A 27,133-nucleotide genomic window follows, 5' to 3' on the forward strand; every position below is an offset into this window, starting at 1 on the left:
GTACGTTTATGTCTGTGTTTAAGAAAAAATAAATATTTTACGCCAATTCAGCACTATTTTTTCTGTATCAGCTGATGCTAAGTCTCAGTTATCTGTATTTTTTATCAGAAGTGGGAAAAAAAAGTAGATTGGTGCATCCATAGTTTCTACAAATAAATAAATATTATAAGGTTTCAATTAAGAACCATTGCTCCAGAGCATGTGAAAAACACTGAAGATGTTGTGTTCCTTTAAAGTATTTCAAAAAGAAGTTTATTTTATTTCACAATGTACACTCTGGATATTTATTTTGTTATCCAGATTCAATAAAGTTCACAGTCCTCACCAAGATTTTTTTTTTCTACTTGATGGATTCCTGGAAAGACGTGTGTATTTGGAGAATACAGCGTTGATGGGCTGCTGAGGACCATTGATGGGCTGCTGCGATATCACACATTTTTATCACTTCTTCCACACACCAATTAGCTCAAGGTAAGTGATAAACAGATATGCGCAAGATCTCGTGAACACCGACAAGTCAAACCCCAACCGTTACAGTCAGTTACAAGGGGATACTTTTATGGAGAATAAAGTTCAGAACTAATATAATACCCTCAGCTAAGGTTACTGAGAAATATGCAAGCTCCAAGTGTACTGTAATCCCACATTGGCAAATTTATTGAAACCAAAGAAAGTTGCAGCGGTGGCATACGGATTATTATTTCTTCAGAAATGCACAAAGATATTCTCTTTTTCCTCAGACCAAATATCAACCTGAGATGAAAATTAGTTGTTCCGTCATCCAATTTCAAAGAATGCAGGGTGAAGAGAAAGCAGTCCACAACACATTTAAGGAATGTATACATATAGTCAGTTAAACAGAAAAAGCTGCAATCCATCATCGTGAAATGTTTTTTAAAATTCCTAAAAGAAATGTACATTTTAGTGATTCCAGAAACAAGAAAGAAGCTGCTCCTCGTGGTAATTTGATGTATGAATATCCATTACTCCCATTTGAGTAAATGGTAATGTGAATAAAAAAAGAAGGAAACGGGCAACAACATGTAGTCCCTGTTTTGTGTAAAAAAAAAAAAAAGCTTGTATCCATAAATCGAATCATTACAAGACATTCATTATGTTTTAACGCAAGTCCATCACACTATCTTACGATGACACTGTCTGCTTTTATGTCAGGATCTATTTAACTGCATGGCCTCAGAGCACAGTGGCACACATCCAACTTCCCCAAACGCATCCTGTTGGCGCATCAAGTGGCTGCAGTCTTTAGAAAGCAGCTTTACCGAGCAGAAGGCGCGTCTCTTCGTCTCACTACAATCTCAGAAAAATAAAATATATATATATATATATAAAATAAATAAAATACTGTTTTTGTGTAGTTCCATCCTGCACAGGTACAAAAACCTGAGAATTTCAAATGCAACTAACGATTGTTTTTTTTTTGTTTGTTTTTTTCAAAAGTTATTGAGGCTAAAATTTGAGATGAACACGCAGATTTGCTTCTAGAACTACTAGGAAAATGTTATAAAATATGCCTTTCATATTTATGAATGAACACATGAACAGTCATGGAATAACAAGGATAAGTCATCGGAGAGCATTTCCTGCTTTAATACAAGAGGTCATTTATCGCTTAAATTATGCGCAGCGCTCATTACAGAACTAACCAAACGTTAAATGAGTTACAAGTGGCAACAAGTTAGCGGGTGTAGCTCTTCAGCCATGAAAAAAAAAAAAGATGTTAAGGACTCGATATGATGCCAAAGGTTTCATCCTACCGCACAGGTTCAACTATCAGCACACAAAAACCGAGAAAAATAATGCAACCCTTTTCTATTTTCAAAATATTGTTATTTTCTTTTTTTTTCCGCTGCAGAAATGCAACAAATCAGCACCGAAAAGCACGGTTCAAGTCCATATGTGGGCTACAAGAGCATGCCAACACGCTGTGAACTTTATCATTTAATTTCAGCATCCTAAAACTCTTACCTTTGATGCGTTGTGGAGGAGAAACAAACGCTTCTTGACTTGACGCTCTGCAGCGGGACGGAAGTGATCGGTATTTAACTTCTCGCTCCTCTCAGGCATCCAACCTATGCGACTCCACGGGAGATGGGAATAAGACGGACAGGCAGTTCTGTGCGCCCTGTCTGCCACCGCGCAGCTCATCTGGAGTCTCCGCTCCTAGAAGCGCAGGGTGAAAAGAACTGGGGGAAAAAGACCTGCTGTCGGCACGACGCGGCGTGGAAAGCCCCTGGTGGTGGTGGAAGGAAGCAACAAATGAGATGGACGAGAGAGAAGAAAAGCAAAGAGGTGGGGTGAAGAGGGGAATCATCAGAACCATTACATATAGGATAAATAGCAAGGAAAGAACATTTTGTTTAGTCCATCATGGAGATGTTTGATAAATCGCGTCTTCTTTCACCTACCTTTAAAAAAATGTTTTTTCTTCTAAAAAAAACCCCCAAAAAACAAGATTTGTGGAAATGATCCTGATGAATTTGCTATATTGTTATGGAAGCTTTGCACTGTGTGCTTTTCGTTAGGGCACACAGAGATCAGAATTATAGGTGTTCTTGTCCAGTCAGTAAAAACAAAGTCCAAACATTGGCTGCATTAAAACAAATGGTTGCAGTTTCCACTTCTTATTCAAAGACATCTCTTCTATCCCCAGAATGACTTATATCCACTGTAAAAAGTTCAAAGAACAGTAAAGATCTTGACTGTCTTTGACATCGTTCAAGTACGTTGTTGAAAGCAACAAAAGGAGAATGTTTTCCAGTTACAAGAATAAAACGTTGCAGCATTTCTATGACCTCAAATACTTCAGTACAACAAATTTGCTTGAAATTTATAGTGAGGGAGAAAAACGTTTGTACTTCCAAGTGTGGCTGCTTTGATGAAGTGGTTTACCTATTTAATCATAGAGTGTGTTTGCATGTGTGCGTGTGTGTGCGTGTGTGTGTGTGTGTTTTTACATGAGAAATGCTGTTGGTGACAACAGACTGGAATGAACCAGAGTGAGAAAAGCTAAGACAGAGGAAGGGAAGTCCAACTACAGATTACACACCATCACACAGAGTCTCTGAAGCTCAGTCAGTGAGGTTAGGAAGGTTAGGAAGCTGATGTACCAACAAGGATTTAAAAGCTAGTCGCCATAAGCTGAACACAGGGAGGTGAAAATAGAAGAACAGAGATAAAAACGGCAAAGAGGAGGCAAGGTTGTTTTTTTATTTTTATTTTTTTTAGGAGTAAAAGAAATGTTTTTATCTTAATCCCATGTAACAACAAAATGACAGACAATCCTAGTAAATAGCCGAATTTGAAGTCACATCATTGTCTCCTGCTTATCTGTGATTGGGTCGCAGAAGTAATATATCTTGAACGTTGTGCCTCCCAGCAATAGTTTCTGCATTTCCATATCAGTGGGATACCCCCTGAAAGCTTTCAAAGGCAAATATCCAGGAGGTAATCTGATCAGATGCCCAAACCACCTCAGCTAATTCATTTAAGAGTAAAGGAAGAGATACTTTACTCCTACCTTCACACTATTTTTTTTCCAGGGGTGAGCGCAGTCAACCTACATAAGGAGCTAATTTCAGATGGCTGTGAAGTAAAATCAGAAGAATAAGAGAAGGAACTAGAGAAGAAAGAAAAAATTAAGTGAAAAGAGAAGGAAAAAATCAGTAAATTGAGAAAATACATGCACTAGCTGTAAAAAAAAGAAAAAAGGACAATCAGAAAAAAAAAAAAACATGGCGAAACAGTGGTTGTACTGCACGGACCATAAAGAGGAACCGACAATGACAGAGGAATTAGAAGGGGCAGACAAGGTAACAAAATGCAAAGTGGACTTTGGTGTCACGTTTGGCGGGCCTGTGCGGAGCCGGATGCATCTATAAACAAGCGGAGAGGAAGCCGGCAAGTTAGCTAAAAGATGACTAGCTAGCTAATATCAATACAGCACCTTAAGCTTGTTAATAAGTAGCTTGTAGGCTACTGGTGTTGTGTCTATGTTCAGCTACGATTCCCTCCCCCCTTGTTCGTCTGGAACCGGGGCTGAGTATAACAGGGAGTCTCTATGAATCCATCCCCCACCCCCTTCGCTCACACACATCGTTCAATCAGACAGCTATTTGTAAGCCATAGGGGAGGCCCAGAAATAGTTTGGAAACCACTGGGGGGACCCAGGAGAAAAAGTTTGGGAACCACTGCATTAGGGCATCGAGTGCAATAATAGAGGAGCTACTCAGCTCTTATGGCCATCAAGAACAAAGAGCTGAGTCAGAAAGTGAAGTTCTCAATTTGCTGGTTGATGTACCTTTATGGATCAAGACCAAAAGATAAGACCGTTGTCAAGTTCTCCTTTAACTTTTGCAGCTTGAACAGGGATGGATACAGCTTTACTCAAAAGACCAAGCAGTTGTCTTCATTTAGCCTCCATTTATTCATCAGTGTGTCAGGACATTGAGTAAAGCTGTTGGATGCAGGCCAACAGCTTTACTCAACAGTCGGTTAATTTGGGGGAAAAACTGTGAAAAGTTATTTGCGTTTTGTTGCCATGATTCTAACACACACCTGCGTAGCTCTGTACAGCAGCAGCAGGTCTCCTTCACTGCCGCACATGTTTAAACCCAGCGCGAGCGTTGTAACGCTCATGTTGCGTTTAAAGGCAGCTCGGAAAAACAGGTTACCACATGTTAACAACGGATTAAACAGTTTTTACTGCTGATAAAAGTGACAGAAGACACAGATATGGGAAGTGTGGAAGCCCCTACTGTATCAAATTGACAGAGGAATAAGAGAGTTGGCCATTCTAAGGTAAAAACCCAGCGCATACAGCGTTCATGTTTTGTTTTTTTTTGTTTGTTTTTTTTCATCCAGACGGCTTCCCGCGCCCTCCCTACAGTGGCACCCTTCCGCCCCCCCAAGGGGGCGCGCCCCACAGTTTGGGAACCTCTCCTCTAATGCATGTATGGGTCTGCTTCTCCATCCTGTCATCACTTCACATCAACTATTTGTAGTGATATAGCTATCTGAAAATAAATGTTCTTGTTTATTTGGACAGGTAAAGTTTACAGATGTCTAACTTTCTACATAAACTTCAAATTCTTTAATGATGCAATTTATATCATGAACCTGGATTTCTTTTCTTTTGCCAAGTCTGTTCCTAAAAAAGAAAAAAAAACAATTGTTTTGTCATCTTACCAAAAAGTTGAATTTATAAACATTTTTTCTACGTAATGATATTTTCCCTTGTTTCTAAGTGTTCACAATATGTCTCAGTGTGCTGGCCGTCCCAGGCCATTTTACATTGCCAGCTCTGGGGGTGAAAGTGCTGACTAAGGATCCGGTCTCTTGAATTTTAAATTTTTCTTCAGTAGCAAGGTGTTGAAGCACTGCCCATGCCTATTGCTCAACCCCCTAATGGGATCTATAGGCCTGCAGCTACAAACATAAATATCTGTAAAAATCGTACTTCAAGGTGCGACCACCCGCAGATCAATACATGTCAATGAGAAAGAGAGGGCGCGAAGGGAAAAAAAAGGGCTGTGGGATGTTTTGAATTAGAAAAAAACATCTACAAGTGTTAACCACAATGTTAAGACCTAACTAGAGGATCATATCTTAAGTATTAAAATGTCGTAGACAAGTTTAACTCGAGTATGTTTTGAAAATTGCTCACTGCAAGATTTGGTTTACTATTTGTAAATATATATTTTAAATAATTTAAAATAATAATGTAATCATCACATTTTAACAATATGATGAAAACATTGTTAAAATGTAAAGTTTTTGTATTTTCATGAAACTAATGAACTTCATGTCCAGAATCAAATGAAGAAAATATATTGTAGTTTCAGGATAAGCATTTCAGTTTTAACTTGTTTTATGCTCTTATGTAAATAGGCAGATTAAGCTTACCGTGACTAGTAGTTTAAAGTTATATGAGCTACAGAGAAGTTGAACAAGCTGTCATCTTTTTTGTAAAAGCTAATATGAGATTTGAAAATAGTGCATAGCCTCTTTTTAGTTGCAAGTGCTCAAATAGCAGACTATGAACTTTGTTGAGGAATAAAACATCAAACGTTTGCTTTGTATTTACATGTTTTTGTTCAGCTAGATGCATGTTTTACATCAGGACAAATCCCAAAACAGCACAGTGCATAACTTCCCATTTTAAACAGAAAAAAGCTAATATGAATTTGGTTCATAATTCTGTATTGGTATTGTTTGATATTGATTGTCTCAAAAGAGGGGGACAAAAATAAAACTTTACATTTGTCAAAGAGAAAATCTTGAAACAACTTTTTGAAATGTCTTTATTTAAATCTGAAAAACTAGGAAAGACTCAGTTCAACATGGACAGCTCCTCTTTCTAAAAGAACTAGTTCTAAACTGATCCAAAAATCAGCACCTTGGAAAGTTACTCATTTTCCTGCAGTTGACTGCAGAGAAGATTGGTTTCAAAGGAGATTCAATTGCAGAACCCCAACCACACGATCCCCCAAACATCCCCGACTGCCCTACCCAACTCCCAACCCCCAGACAATTCCTCATTTCATCAAAAGAATTAAGAGAAGTGCTGCTTTGAAACTGATCCTATATCAGCCCTCTGGGCATATTCCCATCTTTTCAAAAATGAAAAAGCAGCTTTAAAGCTGATTCCATATCCGCAACATGGGCTGCATAAGGTATTCATACAGGCTGAATTCACCAAACAGAATTTATTTATTTAGGAACCGTAGAGCTGTAAGAATTGATAGTACTTCTTCTATTCCCCGCATTGTGGTCCCTCAGGGTGGCCACTGTGTGAGGAAAAAAAGTTTGAAAGCAGTTTTCAAAAACTAACTACATTGATTCCCACTTCTCTTTTAAAGTGTCATTGGGAAGCTGAGTAAATAGGTAATATCTATAGGTACACCAGACATGACAAATGTTAGGGTTACATCTCAATGTCCATATTTTATGAGGGTTGAAAGAAATAAATCAAACCTGCTATATTAGTATATGAAAGTATTCATGCCCCTGAACTTTTTATTTATGTCACTTTAGAATCAAAAGTAATATTTGGTTGGAAATTATATAATAGGACAGTGACATAACATATGGTCAGTATCCTGCTATGACCCTCTACCTCAATTTATATATTTTTTTTGTCAGGTTTTAGGAAGTGTTTAAAATTGCCCTGACAGTTTAAGTGGATGGCCATGTGTGTGGTAGGAATGAGGTTGTACCATACGCTCTCTATGTACCTCTGATGTTTACCTGAACACTTCCCTCTAACATATCCACAGCTAGAGACATTGTGTTATTATCTTACTCTTCTTGAACTGTCTCTATTGCTAATCCCGGACTTGTCTGCTGTGCTGCTTGGTTTTCACAAAAAGCGTCATGCAAAAATTCCAAAAGTCCACTGGATTTTTGTTGTAAAATGACAAAAAAATGAAAAAGTTTGTGGTGTAGAAATACTTTTTAAAGGCACTGTATCTCTAAACTAGAATTCAATTTTTGCAATTGGTTCTAGAATACTGTACAATTAAGTGACGAAATGAGGTGCATAAAGTTGTGATGCAAAATTGGTAGAAGACAATTTGCATAAAAAAAACACTGAAAAATAAAGTAGCTAGAATACAAACTGAACACATTAATGCCCAGCAGACAAAAAAAAAAATCAATTAATAAGGTCATGTGAATAAAAGCTCCGGAAGCAGAAGACACCACGCTTCGAAAACTTGAGCTTTTGTTTCCCTAGAAAACAACAGTGCAGACCACAGACATTGCTGTTTTCATTTAATAAAGATTTGTCTGTGCAGTGTGTCAAATTAGAGCAGCTTTGACTCATTGAAGGTTCACTTTGGCCATTGCAGGCCCATTTCAATTCAATTTAATTTAATCCAATAAACTTCATTTATCCCTGTGGGCATGTTTTCATGGTGGATAAAAATATATTAAAACAACATACTGGCAATGAATATAAAGAGTTACCAATTCACATAACACCCAACCCCACAGAGTCACAAATACCTGCTTTAAACAACTAGACGTTACAAATATAAGTGATTAGTTTTTTTTTATCTTTCAAACTATACAGGCTCAGTTAGGGTTACAGAATAGTTTAAATCACAACAAAGCAACAGAAAACACTTCAAATGAAAACACATTTGTTATCATCAAGTATAAACAACAGGTCAAAAATGTAACAATTGGCAAATAAAAATGTTTTTCTCTTTCCAAATGCCCCCAAACATCCCCGACTGCCCTACCCAAGACAACTTCAAACCTCAGCAATGTTATTCTGCCTACTGTGGTTTTAATCACATTCTTTCAGATCCAGCTTTACATGCAATGGATCATTTTTTTCAGCAATGTTGAGCCTTGGAATCTAGCTTTAAATCACCTTCCATGCATACACTTCTCTGTTTGGGGCTTCAGAGACGAGCAGGCATCCATATCATCACTACCTTCCATACAGTTTCTCAGGCAAGTTTATTTTTCTCTGCATTTGTTCTCTCTCAATCATTCATCACACTCATGTTGTCTTGTTCATCACCAGGTAAGAGGAGGACTTAGTCCTGCATAAATATTTTGCACAGCTTGTGGCTAGCACAAACATACTGACTAAAACCAAACATAGATTCACCATTACTTCTGTGGTTAGCTTTGCCTCAGTAGCTACAGGAACCAGTTGAGTGATCTTCATTATCATAAAGACATGGCCCGATATTATTGGTCATGTTGGTAAAATAATATTTAAGGGACGTTTTGATGCATGTATAAAATTATTGAAGCTTAAGCAAAAAGTCAAAATGAGGGGCCTGACATACTGATCAACTTAGTTTATCATCAAACTGTAACAAAAAAATATGCTTTGCGGAAAGTCTGCAGTGAGCGTCCAAATTTTCAGTCTCAAATTTTTAGTCTCAAATTTTTGCTAAAATTGACTACGTATTGGGAACAGTTTTTTTTTTTGTTTTGTTTTTTTGGAACTTACTCCAAATTCAAAAACTACAATAATTCTTTTTCCTCATAAACATTATTGATAATTTAGCTCCTGTTCCTTTTATAAAATGATTAGCATTCAAACCAGCATGTGGACATGGAACAGGAAGTCTTGGCCTGGTTATCCTTCATTCATTATCTGGATGTGTGCTGGCAGCGCTGGAATCCCCCAAACATCAGCTGCTGTCCTCAGACACTACATCATCAGATGAAAACAGATGGGCTTCCAAGGCAAATCTGCAAAAGAATAAAAAATAAAATAAATTGTGCGCATTATGGTGGAAAAAAGTACTGCAAAGTAAATGTATGATTACTTGTCTCCTGCATGGATGCACGTCTTAAGTATTATGATATCCTGCAAAATGTTGTTTCTTGCTAAATGTGACTCTTTCTGTGATGTGTTCAAGCACTGTAACTTCCTATATTGCACTCAAAAAGTAACTAAATCAGGTTCCCAATAAAATCTAGTTTGTAAATTACTGTCAGAGACGTTTGAATTCAACAAACAAATATAGTGTGCATGCTCTCCTGGAAGCTGTACCATCAGCTTTGTGAGCTTGTCTTTCATCTATAACAATAACAGACTCTTTGAAAGTATAGGGATGCGCAGACATTTGAAATACTAATAAAGCCTTTCATTCATTTTCTATGCCAACCTTTGCAATTGGGCTGGTACACGCTGGACAGATTTTCCATCAGTCACAGGTTCACCAGGCAACACTGAGAAATGTATGAAAAACATGGACAAATCTACTCAAATCTGAGGACAAAATACTGTGACAAGTTAATCTATCATGCATATTTCTGGATTCAAGGAAGTCAAAGTTCCAGAGAAACCCCAATATGAGAACAAGATAACTCCATGCAAAAAGGGCCAAATTGGAAATCGAAATCCAAAAGTTACTGCAAACAGCTATGTCCCCATCTAGCTCTACTAGCAAATAAAAAGAAACAACTTCACATTGTATTCGACATGAAATAGGACAGTGTGACAATAGAAAATAACTATGTGCTAGAGGACTGTTCAATAATCCTGAGGAAAACCGAAAACAACTGCAAATTGCTGTTTAAGAAGAGGCGGCTTCAAGCTGTTGAGCGACTCAAAAATCATATGATCAGGTGAAAAAGAGAAAAACATTTTGCTTTCAAAGCCACAGCAGTTTCTCTTCTCAGATCCTAAACACTGACAGTGTCTTGTTAAAAGAAAAGGTAATGGATCACAGCAACGTAAAACACCAAAGCTCAATTCAACAGCTTGAAACAAAGCTTTGAAGCTCCAGGATAGGAAATGAGAAAATCTGAGCAACAGTTACATGATGCAAAGTCAACAGCGATGAAAGGAGGCAGAGTTAATGATAAACAGTGTGTTGTCACAAAAAAAAAATTATAGAACCAGACGAAAACAAAAAGCAGAAAGTCAAAGTAAAACCCTAATAATTACAAGAACTGTCAAAATGCCTCAGTTTATAAACAATCCTAAAGAAATAGAGCTTTGATTAGTAAAAATAAGTAGAGTGTAAATAGAAAATCTCATATTTTTGCTGTCTGCGAAGTAATAATAATAGGCGTTTGATCCAAACACATTACATGCTTGTTTGTGATTAAATTTGAATTGTGTGGGTCAATCTAGCAGCATAATGGATGCAGGTTTAATCAAATATTTTACAAAAGGGAACACCAGATTATTAGCTGTAATAATTTATTTTACAAAACAGCAAGCACAGAAATTTTATGGCAAAAGCACAATTGTGCAGAAAACGGTGCCGGATCCTAAAATTAAGATATTCACTTACTTTGTTTCACCCTGCCTGTAGCTGAGGCTTCTCACCTCTTTGTCAGACTTCCAAAGTACGCTAGCTCTGATCCAGCTGTTCATCCTCGCCAGCATAAGAGGGAGAAAAGACTATCAGATATCAGTGAGACTGCCGTTGCCCAAAGCTAGATCAAAATCCACCCGAAGCTGCTGCAAAGTACCGTGGCTTGATAATCTTTGCTGATTTGATCCTATCTACTAGCAGGCAGAAGAACCACCTTCAAAGAAACCCAGATAGTTGAATAACTGAAACTATCTGCAGACTCTGTGTTGCAGGGGCTCTTTACCGTATATAATTTCCAAACAAGAAAAGACAGTAGAAAAACAGAAAGTAAAAGAGAAGTGATTGAAGCACACCCTAATATTTTTAAACAGTGCTATAGTAGGCTTGTAACTACTGTACATGGCAGAAAAAGTTTTGGTTTTTTTTATATTAAAAAAAATAATATTTAATCCTAGCGGGGCAGCAACAAAACTCTTTCGGTGCTAAACAGTCCTGGAGTCCTAAAAATAGTCTTCCATATTTGCCACATTAATCTCTCTCTGCGCCCCTCAGAGACATTATATTGGAGGCTAAAATCCAGTTATTTTCCCAAAGAGAGTTTTTCAAGTCATACAGTATTACGAAGGCATTGCATTACATTCTGTATGTGTGTGCAAACAGAAGGGTTTGTTCATAATGCAGAGGCAATTTATAGCACAGGCATGTTTTTCACCAAGATCTTAAGTATGTATGAGGATGAAATATTAGCGTTTAGTGTTCCTAAAACAATTTCACTGCAGAGCCGTGGCTTATAAATGGAGAAAGCGCAATAATCTGTAGCAGCCCTCCCTTTGGCTTGTGCATATTGTTAGGCTTTTATACGTCCGGGTAACATTTATGCATGACTAGATGGATCCAAAACAGTGGTTGTTTCTGGTTTTTTAACACCCCCATTGTACTTTGGAAGGATAAACTTTTTTTCTCGGAAAGTTAGAAAGTCCACATTTTTTAACACATCATTCACCTACAAGGACTCAAGGTTATAATCCTGACTCTCAAAGATGCCCATGTGTTGGAATGATGGAGCACTCTGAATAGAGCATAAGTCAATGCCTGTCAAGAATACTTACTTAACAGGGGAAACGACAAAGTGTAGTGAAGATTGTAGAAAAAAAAAGAAAATTGGCATATTCACCCTTGAGACTGACTCACTTTTTCTTTTCCATGCAAGACACATAAACAATAAAATTCTTTGTATCAGGAAAGGGTGGAAAATGGGGAACATATCGCTTATATGCATACCAAAAAAAGTGATTAAAGCTTCAACATTAGTTTTGTTTTTCATGTTAATATATCTTAATTATTGCTCTCAATTTTGCTGTCATGTTAAACAATATTTTTGCTCATAAAAGAAATCACTGGGTAAGAACCTGAGTAATTTTCAGATGATGGCTTTTACAGTGCTTTCTGTTATGTGTTGCCCTTCTTTAAAGTTCTCCACAGCTGTAGCCATGCGATGTCAAAGATAAGATAAGATATACTTTATTGAGCCCAGAATTGGAAAACGATGTGTGTTCCGTGGTTTATATGTTACTGTTCACAAATGTCACAGAAAACTGAGATTGAATCAAACATTGGTGAACTCTATTTACCAACAATGACAACTAATGGTAATAGATTGTACAGCATCTTATTTAGGACTGCTAGTGTAAAACGGGCTAAAAGAATTTCACTGCACAGTTTTCAGATTGACATCCATGAAAGATTTTGAAATCAGTTAATCCTTTTGTTTCTATTTCAAAATCATGCATTATTTGACTTGGTCAGTTGCATAAAATCCTAATAAAAAAACTAACTGTAGTTGTACCATGACAAAAAGGAAAAAAAAGTTGAACAGACATGAATACCTTTGAGAAACTCTGCATACTTAGGCTTGACAGTGCCTCATTAGGTCCAATTCAGTAAAGCAAAGACATTTTATTTATCTAATTTTCTTACAAACCCAATTTGTTCACTGGCTATGTAATGTGATTTTGAAATAGAAGCAACCGTTATGCACAAATCTGATATTATTTGGCATCTGCTGTGGTGTGTGCCTGAGTGTGCTTGTGAATATACATTCTAATCTCAATGTGTAGGATACGAGATGAAAAAGTCAGAATGTCTTGCATGATTTGCCTCTAGATGTTCAAGTTTTAGAAGCACATTGGAGGCAGCAGCTGACCTTAAACTGGTGCCTTTTCAAATCGAATCCAATAACTATCTGGTTGCTGACTATAGGATGTAGCTGTTAGCGTTTAGATTGATGCTGGTCACCCGGGGGCCTCAGAAACAAACAAGCCCCCAAAAGTGTCAGAACTAACCTCTCCAGTTAAAAAAAATAAAATAAAAAAAACACTTTCAGTGGCATGAAAACAGGAGCTTCACATAAAGGTGCACCAACCAGCAACATATCCCTGAGCCCTTCTGATTGTGTTTATTAAATTTTAAAAGCAACATTTTAGTTTCACTAGTTTTTCATGTTGCTGAAATATCTGACTTTGTTTAAAGTGTAAAAAAAAAAAACCCGCCAAAGAAGAAAAATGTACTGGTTGCCAAGCAACATTGTTATATTTCCTTCACTCTGGTTTATCTGTGACAGTTTGGTGGGGGGGTTTTTCGGTATCAACAGTGTGAAAGTCTTTAGAAGCTCAGGAATTGAAAAACCTTCATCCACTGATATGCATCTCTGATATGTTCGTATATATGATAACTGAGGGATCTGGACTGGAAGAAGAGCAGTAAATTCTGTGAACACTGTGACTTTTAAGGGACTCCTTTAAATTTTGCTACACTGACAATTGGTGTACATACAACACTGTCCCCTTTATACTATACATTTATTAAAGTATTTATTTATAGAGCTAAGAGACAAATGAGCCCAGTCTCTGCTGCTTTGATAAACTGCAAGGTGTAAAATCCTCCATGAGCAGTGTACCGAAAGGCCTCTGCCACGTGTTTGCTGTTTTACAAAGATGTGTCTTTTGATTTGATCACAAGATCACAGTGAGCTCTGAATGAAATGCATGATTCCTCCCTTTCCCACAGAGGGGTGTACTTTGGCAAGAACTCCTTTCTCTATGCGCTTCGGCTCATGATCAGTCATTCACAGGTTCACAGCTATCCAACAGCCAGACATGACCAGGCAACCTGACAAGTACCCAAAGCTGGAGGGACGTTCCTGAGGAAGACAGGGATGTTTTAGAAAAGGTGCTGTTAATTAAATAGAATTGTTTTATTTTACTCTCCAGGTTGCTAAGGAGACATGTACAAGATTTAGGACCATCTATATAAACAAATATAGATACATATTTTTTTTAATAATTCAACAAATGTAGCTCTACATTTTACAAAACCTTGCAGGCTAAAGACACTCTGGATTTTTTAGGACCCATTGACATATTTATTATATTTTTTTCTGTTTTTACTTCTTGTCTGTTCAAAATAAAAAATAAAATAAATAGATTTAAAATGTTTATTTTACGTTAGGTCTTTGGAGCTGATTTTCTATTAGCATAGAAAATTGAGAGCCATCATTTCAATAATCCACAATTAAATAAAATACTAACCTTAACCTCTTTTTCAATCATTGGTTTTTGTGCTTGTCTTTAGGAGTAGTGCATGTAGTACACACAGTTGTCCTAGCCTGAAGCAATCTTGGGGGGGGGGAGAAAGCTATAGTAAATAGCATTTAATCCAGCTGCAGTGTTCAAAGGTCTTCTTTCAGAATTAAAGCAATTTTTTCAGGCACATCTGAGGAATAACTGGTTTTCTGAAACAGTTAAATAAGTTTGCTGTGTGCCAATTTAACAGCTGAAAAGTAAAACAGTCTTTGTTGAAGTTGTTTTGATGGCAACAGTGATAGTATTACAGAAATTCAAGTTAGAAACTCCTGAAGCAAGCATATTTTTGTGCTTTGATGAAAAAGTTTGGATTTTTTAAAATTCTTATTTGATTTATCATTTCTAATTAAATCCTTTAATGAAGCATAAAAATGCTTCTCTCACTACTGCTCATTGGTTCCCTTTACTGAACACACTATACAAGGCATATGGCAACATAGCCCAGATAAGCCAGCTCCTGCTTTCCTGTCACAGAATGACCTTCAGGCCTTAAAATGGCTGCCATGCTGTGATTCCCCTGTCAGCTGAGCCAAGAATCAGAATGGTGAAAAACATAGGTAAAGAGTCAACTCCAGTTCACATTGATAAAACTAAGTCCAGTCTATCAATACCTATGGCCTGCCGATCATCAGATTCCCTGCCTGAATGCCATCATGACCAAAGGAGGAGATAGAAGCCATAGATATCAAGACAAAGAGGCTCCTCACAAATCTAGCATCCTGAGGAGGAAGGAAGGTCTAGTGACCGCAAAGATGCCCTTCGTTGATTGATTTATCTACTAAATGACTCTCAGGCACCAGTGTGCACAAGCAAAAACCAGAAGGAAGCATCATAGAAAGTCGAGTCGCTGCATGACACGTACTGATTGAGCAACTGAACATGTGGCTGATATCAAGAAGTCCTATCAATGGCTAGAATGCAGAAATAAATAGAATTAATAGAAAGCATTTATTGTCATTACACTGAAATAGAATAAAATTACAAATGTAACTCAATGGTACACAGCTATGCATCAAAAGAATTTAAAATACATAAAAAATCCCATCACATAGGATATCTTGTCCTTTCAGGATAACATGTCAAAGTAAATAGAATCAGTGGTAGGATCAGTGGTAGGTTGGACTGAAGAACAATACAGAGGCAAGATGTCGACCCACTCCAGACAAGATGCCCCTGAAACAGTCCATACTGCAACATAACATGCTTAAATATTTCACCTTGTCCATTTACTTTCATACAGCAGATTGCATTCTGTGTATTGATTACATGTTTATATAATATTGCAAATTATCAATCCTGATAACTTTGCATGATTATGGCAATGTTGCTGTTATGCCTCTGACAGGGACCCCATCAAAATATGGTACTGAGAACAGATATTATTGAGAAAAACAAAAATAGTTTTCAATTAAATACAAGGAAGGACAGACAATTTATTGAACCCCATATTGGTAGTTATATCTTATTTTCATTTAGTGGTGATTGTAAGTCATTTTAATAATTTGCCTATCTCTGGATACAGATTTTTTTTTTATATAAGCTGAACAATTTTCATACAGTTAACTACTCCATCTAAAGCAGAGATTAAAATGGTCTTAAAACATTTACAGCCTTCAGGCATTTAGGTGTTCAGGCCAGTGAAGCAGTTGCTACCTCTTATCAGTTGTAGTGAATTGTGACATAAAAAGTCATTATACAATCCAAGCCATTACCCATTTTCCAAGGGTTTTTGAACATTTGCGTGAAATCACATATATAAGAGAAAAATGATGGCCAGGCAGTTTTCACATTTCACTTCCAACAAGTCATGCTTCAGTATTATGTGGTAATTACAGACACAGTTCACCTCTATTGGCTTATCCATAAACTCTAATTCTCACATAGTAGGGATTAATTTCATTTTCTCAGCTTTAAGGGAAACTTGGATCTATAACATTTTATTTTTTTGTGGCAGCAGGAATAGAATTAAAAACTTCAAAAGTCACAAACATTAATATTGGCTGGTATAATTGAAATTCACTATCTAAACATCATTCAATAAGTTAAAATGAATTTCAGTAAAAAAAAATAAAAAAAAATGATATCTCTATATCATTTACATGTATACTTACCATAAATGGATTGTTGCTTTTGATGTAAATTTGCTAAAAGCTAACTGTGCAATAAACTTACTTGCAGTGCTTTTACAGACCTGCCTCTAAAACTGGCTTGTTATGACATTAATGTTAATGGTGGTGATTCAGAATGTGCTGACTGCAGATCTGCAGATCTTAGGTGGATCAATACAGACTGCACATATGTAAATGTAGTCATTAAATCTTTTTTCAGTTGGATGTCTGGCTTCAGGGAGTATGCAATAACCAGTGACAGTCATGAGAGACAAATTATTTCAACCTTGAGAAGTTAAGAAAGTCTCCCTTTTGGTTTTGCGGGACATGAGGTCTCATTCTTTGATCTAGACATGCAAAGCGTGCTCACATGAATCTTTAGGGTGATTAAGGGAAGTTAAACATACAAGAATATCTGCACATGCTGAATGCAAATGTAGTGTCATCCCGCTCACATTATCCACAGTAACGGCATCAGCATAACTTGCACACTAAATGCTCATACATAAAGGTGGAAATGGGCACAGCCACATGAGAACATTTAATCAGAAAGCAATGCAGTATCCCTGAAGCCTAAACAATGCGTACCTATGCAGATTGCTCTGTAAATTGTCTTTCTGTTAATGTGTTTGACCTCAGGTACAATATTTTCTGCTTTGTTTTCCATCGTCTGATAGTCAGAGCTTGAAGTGAGAAAAATTGGGGACACGTGCTGAAGTGGAAATGTTGACTGCACTGCACTACCTGACCTCAATTACTTTCCCTGTAGATAAGATAAGCCTGTTTTGATAGATAATTCAACTTCTTCTGAAAACAATGTGGGAAATTATGAGTCAAGTGGCTTTTGTCCTTGTGACTTTTTCCTCCAGTATCTCAGTGTGTTGAGGTATGTTATCAGTACAAAAAATGGACACATGCCTGTCATGTTTGTTTGTTTGTTGTTGGTTTGTTTGTTTTTGATTTGTTTGTTGGCATTTCAGACTTTTTGTCTTTCTTATCTTTTCATCCTTTATGGTATAAAAATAACCACCTAGTATGGATAAGATTATGCTTGCTTTTGGGGAATTTCATACTTCCCTTGACAACCATTGATAAGTAATTATCCCTTACATATTGATGTAATGTTAGGAAGTGTTGGTCGAACAATATATAGGTAATCTAAATGGGGATAATAAGTATCAATGGCAAAAAATGGAAGCTTTATCAACAAGTAATTACAAAAGAAATACATTGGATAGGTAAAAACTAAAGGCAGTAATTGGGGATAGGGTGATTACTAGTTGGAGAAAGCCCAGAACCATTAAAATGAAAAGTGGATCCAGCATGGTCCTTGGTATGTGTTGAATATTCATCAAGTGGCATGACTGTCTGTTGGTTTGATATGGGAGATGAATACAAATTACATGACAATTCACTTCATTGGGTTAGCAACAGCCTAAATGTGTATTAAATGCTCTGAATACTTGATTTTATTTATTTATTTATTTTTATTTTGAAACAACAACAAAAATGTTCAATCAAATTAGCCAAGATGTAGTTATTTATGTAATTCTATTTGGGGTTATCTTGTAAGGATATGATCAATCACACTCCAAGATTTCAAAAATTGTCAGTTGATCATGAAAAGCAAAGAGATGATAAAAATTATAATAGCTGGAATAGTTTTGGTCCTACATTGTATGGTATACAGTCACACGGCAAAGACAACACACCAAATCCAAATAGATTACACCCACACACATTTCAATGTCAGATAGGAAATTTCACAAAACCTCTCCAGATTAATCGTGAGCAGAGTAAACAAACATGACTGATGAGGAAGACGCATTAATGATAGTTTTTGGAATATTTTTAACAAAGTTGTTTTGTCTTCTGTATTTTGGTTTTCCCTCTGTGTCTCCATAATCTCGCTCTGATTTGTTACACATCACTTTCAACAGGCTCTATACATATTGGGCCGCCAAGGCAATCCAACATGTTAAAGATTCCCAACTTGCAGGCGGAGTAATGTTGACGTCGTTCCAAGTATACTAGATCACTCTTAACACACCACACACAACAGGAATGTCTCCTAAGATTCTCTGTAGAACCACCATGGTAATCTGTGCATCCTTAAGATTGTTGGAAGGGGATCCAAAATTGGATCCAAAATCGACATAAAAATCTTGCCATGTGAACTTGGCACTAGCATCCTCATATCAGTACAAAGATTCATTTTCCAACTAGCTTCCTGGTATCTCATGTTATAAAACTGCCATGCTACAGAAATTCAGAAAACATTTGCTTTGTATATTTTCAAAACTCTACAAACGTATGTTTTTGTAAATATGACTTAAAAATTTGTTACATCCAAATTACAGTGCAGTTTAATGTGTATAGTTGAGGAAAATAAGTTAGTTCTCCGTTGCGCGTAAGGCTGTACTTTTTCCTTTTGCCAGAATAAATAGAATTATAAAAAAATGTATGTCGAAGGTGTGTGCAGTCAGCAATATTTCTTCCTGGCTGCTTCCTGGTGCTTTAAGAGTGCAGGTTCACAAGGGAAGGTAGATCTACCCCTGAGATTTTTTTCACCTGTACTGACTGTCTATTGCAGTCTTTTCCTGTCCTGGCACGCAGCTGTTGAGAACCAGATTTGATGTGCACAGGGCAGACTCAGTGAATGCAGTATTGAAATTGTGTGTCAGGCATTGCTAACTTCTTTGCTGAGAAAGTAATTTCCTGACATAGCCCTGTTCAAAATGAGTCCAAGCACTTTTTAAATGATGTTCTCATATTGGGCCTTAATAGGTACAGTCTTCCTGTTTCTCCTATAGAATTAGACATTGTCTCTACAGGCTTTGTGTCTCCCTAGCTGTTTAATCTTTCATTGCAGACTCTTTGCTGTCTTGGATAGGGCGAGTGATCTTTGGTTATGTGCAAATCTGAAGAGTTTGACAGCTGGGTCCTTGGAGGTAGACTCCTTGGTGTAGAGTGATAAGAGCAGTGGACACAGGGACACATCCCTGTGGGGTAAAAGGGCTGACGGCCAGATGTGATTTCCCCAGGCCTCACATGCTGTTCTCTGCCTGTCAAAACTCTTGTGAATCAATGACAGACGACTTATGATATACTGGAAGTCCCTTCTTTTACAGCCATTACTCTGTGGCATGTGTTCAAATCTGATTTATTTTTTTGTCTGAAAATTAGCAGATATCATCCTTACATGATATAAATTATTTTTGCTTTCATCATCAAAATAGAACATTCTTCTTATGATCCTATTACTAACCTGTGTTATAAAATCTTAAGGTTTTCAGCTGTAAGAGCTTAGAGGACCACTATAAATTCATGTTTGAGCTCCAAGTAAAAACACAAAATTTCTTTCAAACATATTGTTTACTTTTTTGGCCTTGAGAAATGGCAATGGAAGCCTTTGTAGACAACTTGAGATGTAAAAAGTAGCTTGTCGTGCTGAACTTTGAGTTTCCATTACTTGTCAGTAGAATAGATAAAAAACATAGATAGAAAAAACAAATCGTACTGTCTCTTTGGAGTTTTTCTCAAAGAGTGAAGGTGTGTGTGAATGAATAACATGTTTTCTTAACCAGACACTGTAGATTTTTTTTTTCTTTTTGTGAAATCTTATTTTCTTTCTGTCCTCTGTTACCTAAGAATACTCGATATGGAGTGCATTTCTTGAAGCATAAACTTGCACTTGTAATATTAGATTTTGCTTTTGCTCTGATTGAAAAAAGCAAGCTTTCAAGAGAATTTATGTTTGCAAATTTCTCCTCATTGCAATTCCCTCTGAACTTCAGATGGGAAAAAAACAACACCCAGACATTGGCACAGCAGACAGATTTCAGCACACATGAAGGAAAGGCAGAGCAAAAGTGCTGAAAATTCAGCATCAACATAATGCTCCACTGTGGATATTAATTCCCTTTACCCGGGCTCATATTTTTCAAGAAAATTAATTCTGCTGACTGATTTGCTTTTGTAAAAACCTGATAGTATGCCACTACTATGCTCACTCGTCTGAAACTGATGGGGAAAAGAAAATATCAATTGAGAGCTCCTTACCATGCGGCCTGAGATTTAATAGAGATTGAAATTCATTCTCATTTTTATTCATACAAACCTTTCTTAATTTTAATAGCAGGCTTTATACCTGGAGAATGAAATAAAAGGGAGTGAATGAAAGGAGGATCATTAGGATACTTCAAACGGAGAAGAAAAATGACATCAAGTCAAATAAATGCCAGTAAATACAATGGTATCCCACTGGTACCTTGTCAAAGAGACATTTTCTGAAATAATGATCTTACTAAATGATTCCCATGAGAAAACATGTGCAATGAAATACTGTTGGCCTTTTCACCTGAGCTATGTGCGTGACATTTCTCCTTTCAACTCTGTGAAGCATAGTGAAACCATGATGTCTATTTGTTTTTTAGCAGAACCAGCATTCCACTATATTCTACGCAGTTTGCGAGAAGGAGAGGACATTTTAAAAACAAGCAGTTTCTGGTTTGTCACTCTCACACGCCCACAGACTGCATGTTCCAGCCTCAGCGCCGTCTGACAGCATTGAATCTATTCTCTGTCCTCTGAATAGGCAAAAGCCTATGCATTAAAGAGAGACTCAACTCAGTTTTTTTCTATTTATTTATATACACTTTCTGTTGTGTAATATGTCTGTGTTATGTTTTTATTTTTTGTACTTTTTCCACACTAAACAAAATGTTTTGTAACAAATTAGAGAAAAAGACAAATGTTCACTCAAAGAAGACGTGAACAGAGAACGAGGTTATGCCTTTCATAACAAGTGATATATTTGTGATGTTTTGAAGATCTTAGCTTGCAGACTCATGAGCTATCTTTTCTTTATCATTTTTGCAACGCATGTATGACGTTCCCAAACTTAAACATAGAGGGGAAAAAACAGAGAAAGTGTTACTTTTGTTTCACGAATTTGTAAAACATTTTTGTTGTGAAAATGTGTTATTCCATGCAACATATCTTGGTAGAGAAATTGAATTTAGTGGCAGCAGATTTAAATCTATACATTTTATTAAGAATCTTTCTGCTGACATCATAAAGCACACCTCCCTTCTGTTTGACCTCAACAGTGACTTGCAAAGTATTCATTCCCAAAGGTGGTTCTACATTAGGATTGCTACCTATCTCATAAAACTGTTCTTCATTTGGCTGTTAAATATTTAAAGAGAAAATCATGCCAAAAGATGAACAGTAAATGATACATATTAAAAGAAAATGTAAAAACTATGATCAAAAGACTATATAACACTTTAACATTTAAGTGAACACTGAAGTGTTCCCTTAATTTTTTTAAGCACTATATATGTGTCTGATTATAAAGATTTTGTATTTCATTAACCTGTTCAGTGATAATTCTATTTTTTTTTTTAGTGCCGTGTTTGGATTATCTGACTTTTTTTCCAGTCATTAAACAGGAAGCAGACAAATACTGTTCTATGTAATTAATTTGTTCAAGGTCTTTGTGTGACTGAAGCCTATTTAGAATTTTTCAAACTACATCTTTTCTAGAAAAAAATGATTTTTTTTGTAGTAGTTTTAGTATCATACCTTTTACTTTTAATTTTATTGTGAAACCATGGTAGGCAGCCTTATTCTCTTTTGTATTAAATCGGGTGTGTTGGTCTACATATGAAATGTAGATAAAGTACGTTGAAGTTTGTAGTTAAAAAAAAAAAAAAACGTTACAGGGATATGACAATTTCAACAAGGTACTGTACTTTATTAGAAGAAATAGTTTTATAATGCTTTAGGGAAAGACAATCTTCCATGCATATTAGGACAGGGGATGTACCCACTTCATCTACTTCTCTCTGAATTTTAAATGGACATTTTCATACCTTCAATTGTCTTTATTACACTTGAGCACTCCAGTTTCCCAACATGTTTTTACCCTTCACGGATCTCAGACTCTGAAGAGGAGAGCCTTTTAAGTGCTTCCCCTCTGAGTTGAAATGCGTTTACACCTAAGACACTTCTCTTCACCCTGCAATCAAAGATGGTTTCCCAGTGTGCAGCGCCCAAATGTGAAGCTTTTGTTGTGGGTATTTTTATGTGAAACCTAAATTGTAACTACACTAGATGGTTTAAAGCTGGACTTTATTCAAGCACATGAGCCTTATCAACAGGCTTTTGACTTTGGCGGGGTTTTTTTACTCATGAGTAAGTGCTTTAAGTAAGTATCTGGAGGATAGACTTACAACACTGCTTTGATATAATCTTTGAGTTATTTTTAAGATTCGCACATGCATAGCACATTCTTGCATGTACAAACACACCCTTGACAGTATCAGGTCTGCTGAAAAAGAGTGTTTACTCCTAAAAACCCCACTTGCTTCCTCAGCTCAAATATTTAGGCTGAGAGTCTCAAAAACGCTTTTGAATTGAAGTAATTGGCCTGTGTTTAAATTGAAATTTCATAGGCAGTAGGTTTCCACACAGAGCAGGGAGGCTCAAAGAAGGACATTCCTTTGGCTTTACTGATGTGAGATATATGTGCGTGCACAGACATGTGTCCAGCTTGATTAGTATTCTATCAGTAGAGCCATATGAAAGTGCCATCTCCCTCTTTTTCAAGTCACCCCATCCACTCATCTCTGCAGCTCCCTTACTCGGTTCCCTTTCTATTCAAAGGTCCAGAGTGTGCCCTGTGGGCAGCTATTAATGAGGAACTTTGTGGTGAGTCTTATTAAACCTTAATGACACACAGCCACCTGTCTGGATTTCAATGCAAGTAGGGCTCAGACAGTCATCAACACAGAGAATCTCTAATCTGTGGATCGAAAAGAAGGTCCCCTGCCAAGGTAGGTCTCTCTGTGATCTTCCACATGTTTCCAGTGAAGCAGACAGTTTTGAAGTCAAATTTAAAGTTTGGATTTTTTTGCACAGCCTGTCATCTTATTTGCCTTCCCAGGTTATCAGATGCGCAGATGGAGAACAGGCATTTCTTCGTGTCATCCAAGTAGTTAAAGATATCAGACGTTTATAAGTGGCCGCATTTAGCTATCAGAACATGCAACGCGAGGCATTTCTCTCCGCATATCTTATAGATCATCATAGGGGAAAAGTTGTAGTTTAAATGCAAGAATAATGAGAGAGAGATTTTTTTCCAGATAATTCTATTGCGGTACTTTTTTCAAATTCAAATGTTTGAAGATATCAATTAGACTTGCACACTGTCTGACCTGGGTTACCAATGTAACCCAGGTCAGGGTTACAGTTTGAATGGTAAACATTTTAATTAGCAGTATCTTTCCACAAGCTTTCAGAATAGCTTACTGAAGTTATTTCAGTTGAAATAAAAAATACTTTATTAATTCCTCAGGGAAGTCAAATGTTGTTTCTCAGACAGTAGTTTTCTTGAAAGAGTTGTTGCCGATGCTGATGGCTATGGGCAGGAAGAATCACATGGGCATGAAGCTGGTTAAGTGTATGATTGCTGTAATGCTAAGGGTTTTTGCATTGATAACTGAGGAAGGTGTAAGTAAATTTCAGCTTTAGAAATAAAATATACAAGTACAGAGGCTTTTTTGTTTCAAAAGTGATACTTTAATTTCCATTCTTTTAATATCATATTCCCTTGAAAAAAGAAAGAAAAAAACTGTCATTGAATAAAATGCCAGTAGTGTACATACATTTATGTTAATGTGTAGTTTGGTGCAGGCCTACATTGAACAATCTTTGACTTGGCAAGGATGCTAATTAACTTAATCTGAAGCTTCCACTTTTGTTAGGTAAAGTTATCATTGTGATGATTTCTTGTTAATTTGGAAAAAAAACATTTGTCTTATTCTGGAGGTCTCATGAAGGTGCTATAAAACATAACATTTTTGTCTGAAAAAAAAAATATTATAATAATTATTAGTAAAACTGTATTCCATCTGGACCTTTCTGAAACCTGAAACTATAATGGTTAAAACTAAACCACCCCAAGTATTTCATTGGAGATCTACTCATGACTTACAAGATAATGACTGGTTTTCCGTGTCACTCTTCATGGTAAAGCGCTACATTTGTCCACTTATTTTTATTTTTTTCTGTCAGTCAGTGCATTGAGTGCCACAGTCTTATCTCAACAGCCCTTTGCTATGCTGTCATGCTTTTTCATCCAGTCCCCTTAGTCTTTCTGATGTATGCTCGATGTCAGGGCCTAAACTACAACCTATTAGTGGTGATGAATGGTCACAATGACTGCTGTCTTCTTGTGGTTGTTGCAGCTGAAACGTGTCGTTAATATATTTCAAATCGTGAGCAGTACAAGCAATAAACAGAAAAGGAAATCCAAACGTAGTTAAAGAGCTTTTTATTTAAAAATTACAAGGTGCCAGTTTCGCTCATCCCGTTAGACAGTTCGCAGATTAAAAACCACTCTGGTCTAGTTAGTTATTTGAAAAGCATGGCATCTGGTGAGTGGGACAGATTAGCCCAGAACTATTCACCGGTGCATTTCTCTGTTACGGTGATGATTTTATCTTTGTTAAAATTATATTCAAACAAAGATTTAACAGAACATTTTATCACGCTTTTTTGTACTATCAGAGTGCAATTTAAGAAAAATATACTACAAAAGCTGAGGTTGATGCTAATATAATGTTTCCAGGGTGAGGATAAAACAAAACAACAATAAGATTTTTCATTACATGAGCTTCGCGGTGAAACATGTATTGTGGTTTTAGATTCTGAAAACATTATCACTGCCTTCGGTGATGAAGTGATTTTCCCCTTAAGGACAATGTCAATTCATTTGACTTGGAAAAACTCAGCAACAATACCCATATTGGGGACTTGAAGGTAATGTAAGAAGTTTTGAGGCGAGGGCAGCGTGGAGAAGCATTGCAAAGGTTTCTTCACAACCTGGAGCCTTTTGTCTGGTTAATTAAATTAATTAATTAAACTGCATAGTTCATATTAACATGTTTGTTTTTAATTATGAGCTACGTAGAAAAGTAGCTTTTTGACTTGACTCATGTTCTGAGGCATCATTCCCAGGGATTCTGTCTGACGGATGCACTTTGATGAAAACAATCTTTCCATGTGACAAAAGCTTGTTCCATCTGCACAAAGAGCTTCTCTCTCTACTCTGAAGAGTACACTCTGTTTCAAACATCAGATGGTAAAATAGATGGCACCTGACCTCTACGTACATATTGTTGAACTGATGCCATATCTGAACCCGATAGCGCAGATGTGGTTTGCTGGCATAACTCTGTGTATTTTCACTGGCACATGTGCCAGAGTAAAAGCTGCATTTTCTGTTTTTTTCTGTGGTGGCGGAAATGTTAGTTTATGCTGTTCAGGTTTTGGTATTAATCTCAGATTGACTCTCGAAGAGGAGCACAAGCGAGTAGACTTTAAGGACCGGACTCGTAAGTCGCAGGAGGTCTCTCTCCCAGATCTGTGGGAGGCTTTAGAGGATTTCAGCAGGGGATCTTTCCCTACCTCCACTGATGCATGTTGGTATGTGTACACCAGTTTAAAGTAATGGTCATCTGTTTTACATAACCAAAACTTTGAAATTTTGAGATCAGTTGCAGTGGTGTTTCAGAACATTTTGCAAAAGACTTGAAAGTTAAGAGTTTGAAAAACATCTTATTTTTTTCATAAACTGCAACAGTTTGGCTTCTGAAGGCTTTTTAAATCAAAGACAATCTTTCTGTATAAAGATGGAAGGCTTTTTTGAACCCTAAAGTTAAAAAAGACAGTATTTAGAATAAATAATTATATTCTAACAAAACAATTACTGACTCACCAGAAGACTCAACTGTTGAGTCAACTCAACACAAGACAGCTTTACAATGTGTCTAAAAGTAAGCATTTCCATTAACCTACCAGATTACATGCTATTCAAGGAAACAGAGGGTTCAAAATTCTATAAACATGAACTATTTGACATGTTTTCAGAAACTACTTTGTTCTAAGCCTATTCATTGTTGCATTCTGCTTGCACATAGCACGTAACAAAAACCTTTTTGACTTTGGCAATTTTTAGATATATTTATTTATTTGTCATTTTTATTAACTTTTCATCTTTTCAAACATACAAAAGGAGACCCAAAACATACGTATGCAGTAAAAAGTGGCACTAAATGAGAAATAATACAGTGAGCTCTTTACTTTTTGATCTGACAATTGACCCCATATTTGATTTAATTTTATCTGGATTTATCATAGCAATTAACAGTTCTCTGTCATGAGTTTAATCCCATTCTTCGGTCTGAGGCTTATGGGAACTTTTCCAATTCCTTAGTCTTGCAGCCACGATGCAGCCACCCACCACAAATCCAAGAATTTCTTTAGATCCTCCCTGAGGTATGATACATTTATCTCCCAAAAGACACACTTGGGATGATTGAAGTATTTATAGGCCAGTCCATTTTTTTTTTTAAAATTTACAATGATCTCCATCCAAAAAGGAAACAAAAAAGGGCCCACCCAAAAAACATGAATATATGTACTGGTGTCTTTGCCACATTTTCTACATTTGAAAGCTTTGAGTAATTTAGTGATTATTTTTTTTCTAGATAGGTTT

General features: G+C 36.6%; 1 protein-coding gene across 2 annotated transcripts in view; it reads right to left on the reverse strand.

The window, feature by feature from the left end:
- cdh22 (cadherin 22) overlaps positions 1–2,425 on the reverse strand; it is a 165,815-nt gene extending 163,390 nt beyond the window's left edge. For both annotated transcript variants that reach the window (XM_008409225.3, XM_008409223.3), the window contains exon 1: positions 1,987–2,425. The gene's annotated coding sequence lies outside the window, so the exon portion shown is untranslated. The remainder of the gene's footprint in view (positions 1–1,986) is intronic.
- Positions 2,426–27,133: the final 24,708 nt, after the last annotated feature.

Source organism: Poecilia reticulata, chromosome 5, assembly GCF_904066995.2.
Source record: "Poecilia reticulata chromosome 5, P_reticulata-male-v2, whole genome shotgun sequence".
NCBI lineage: Eukaryota > Metazoa > Chordata > Actinopteri > Cyprinodontiformes > Poeciliidae > Poecilia > Poecilia reticulata.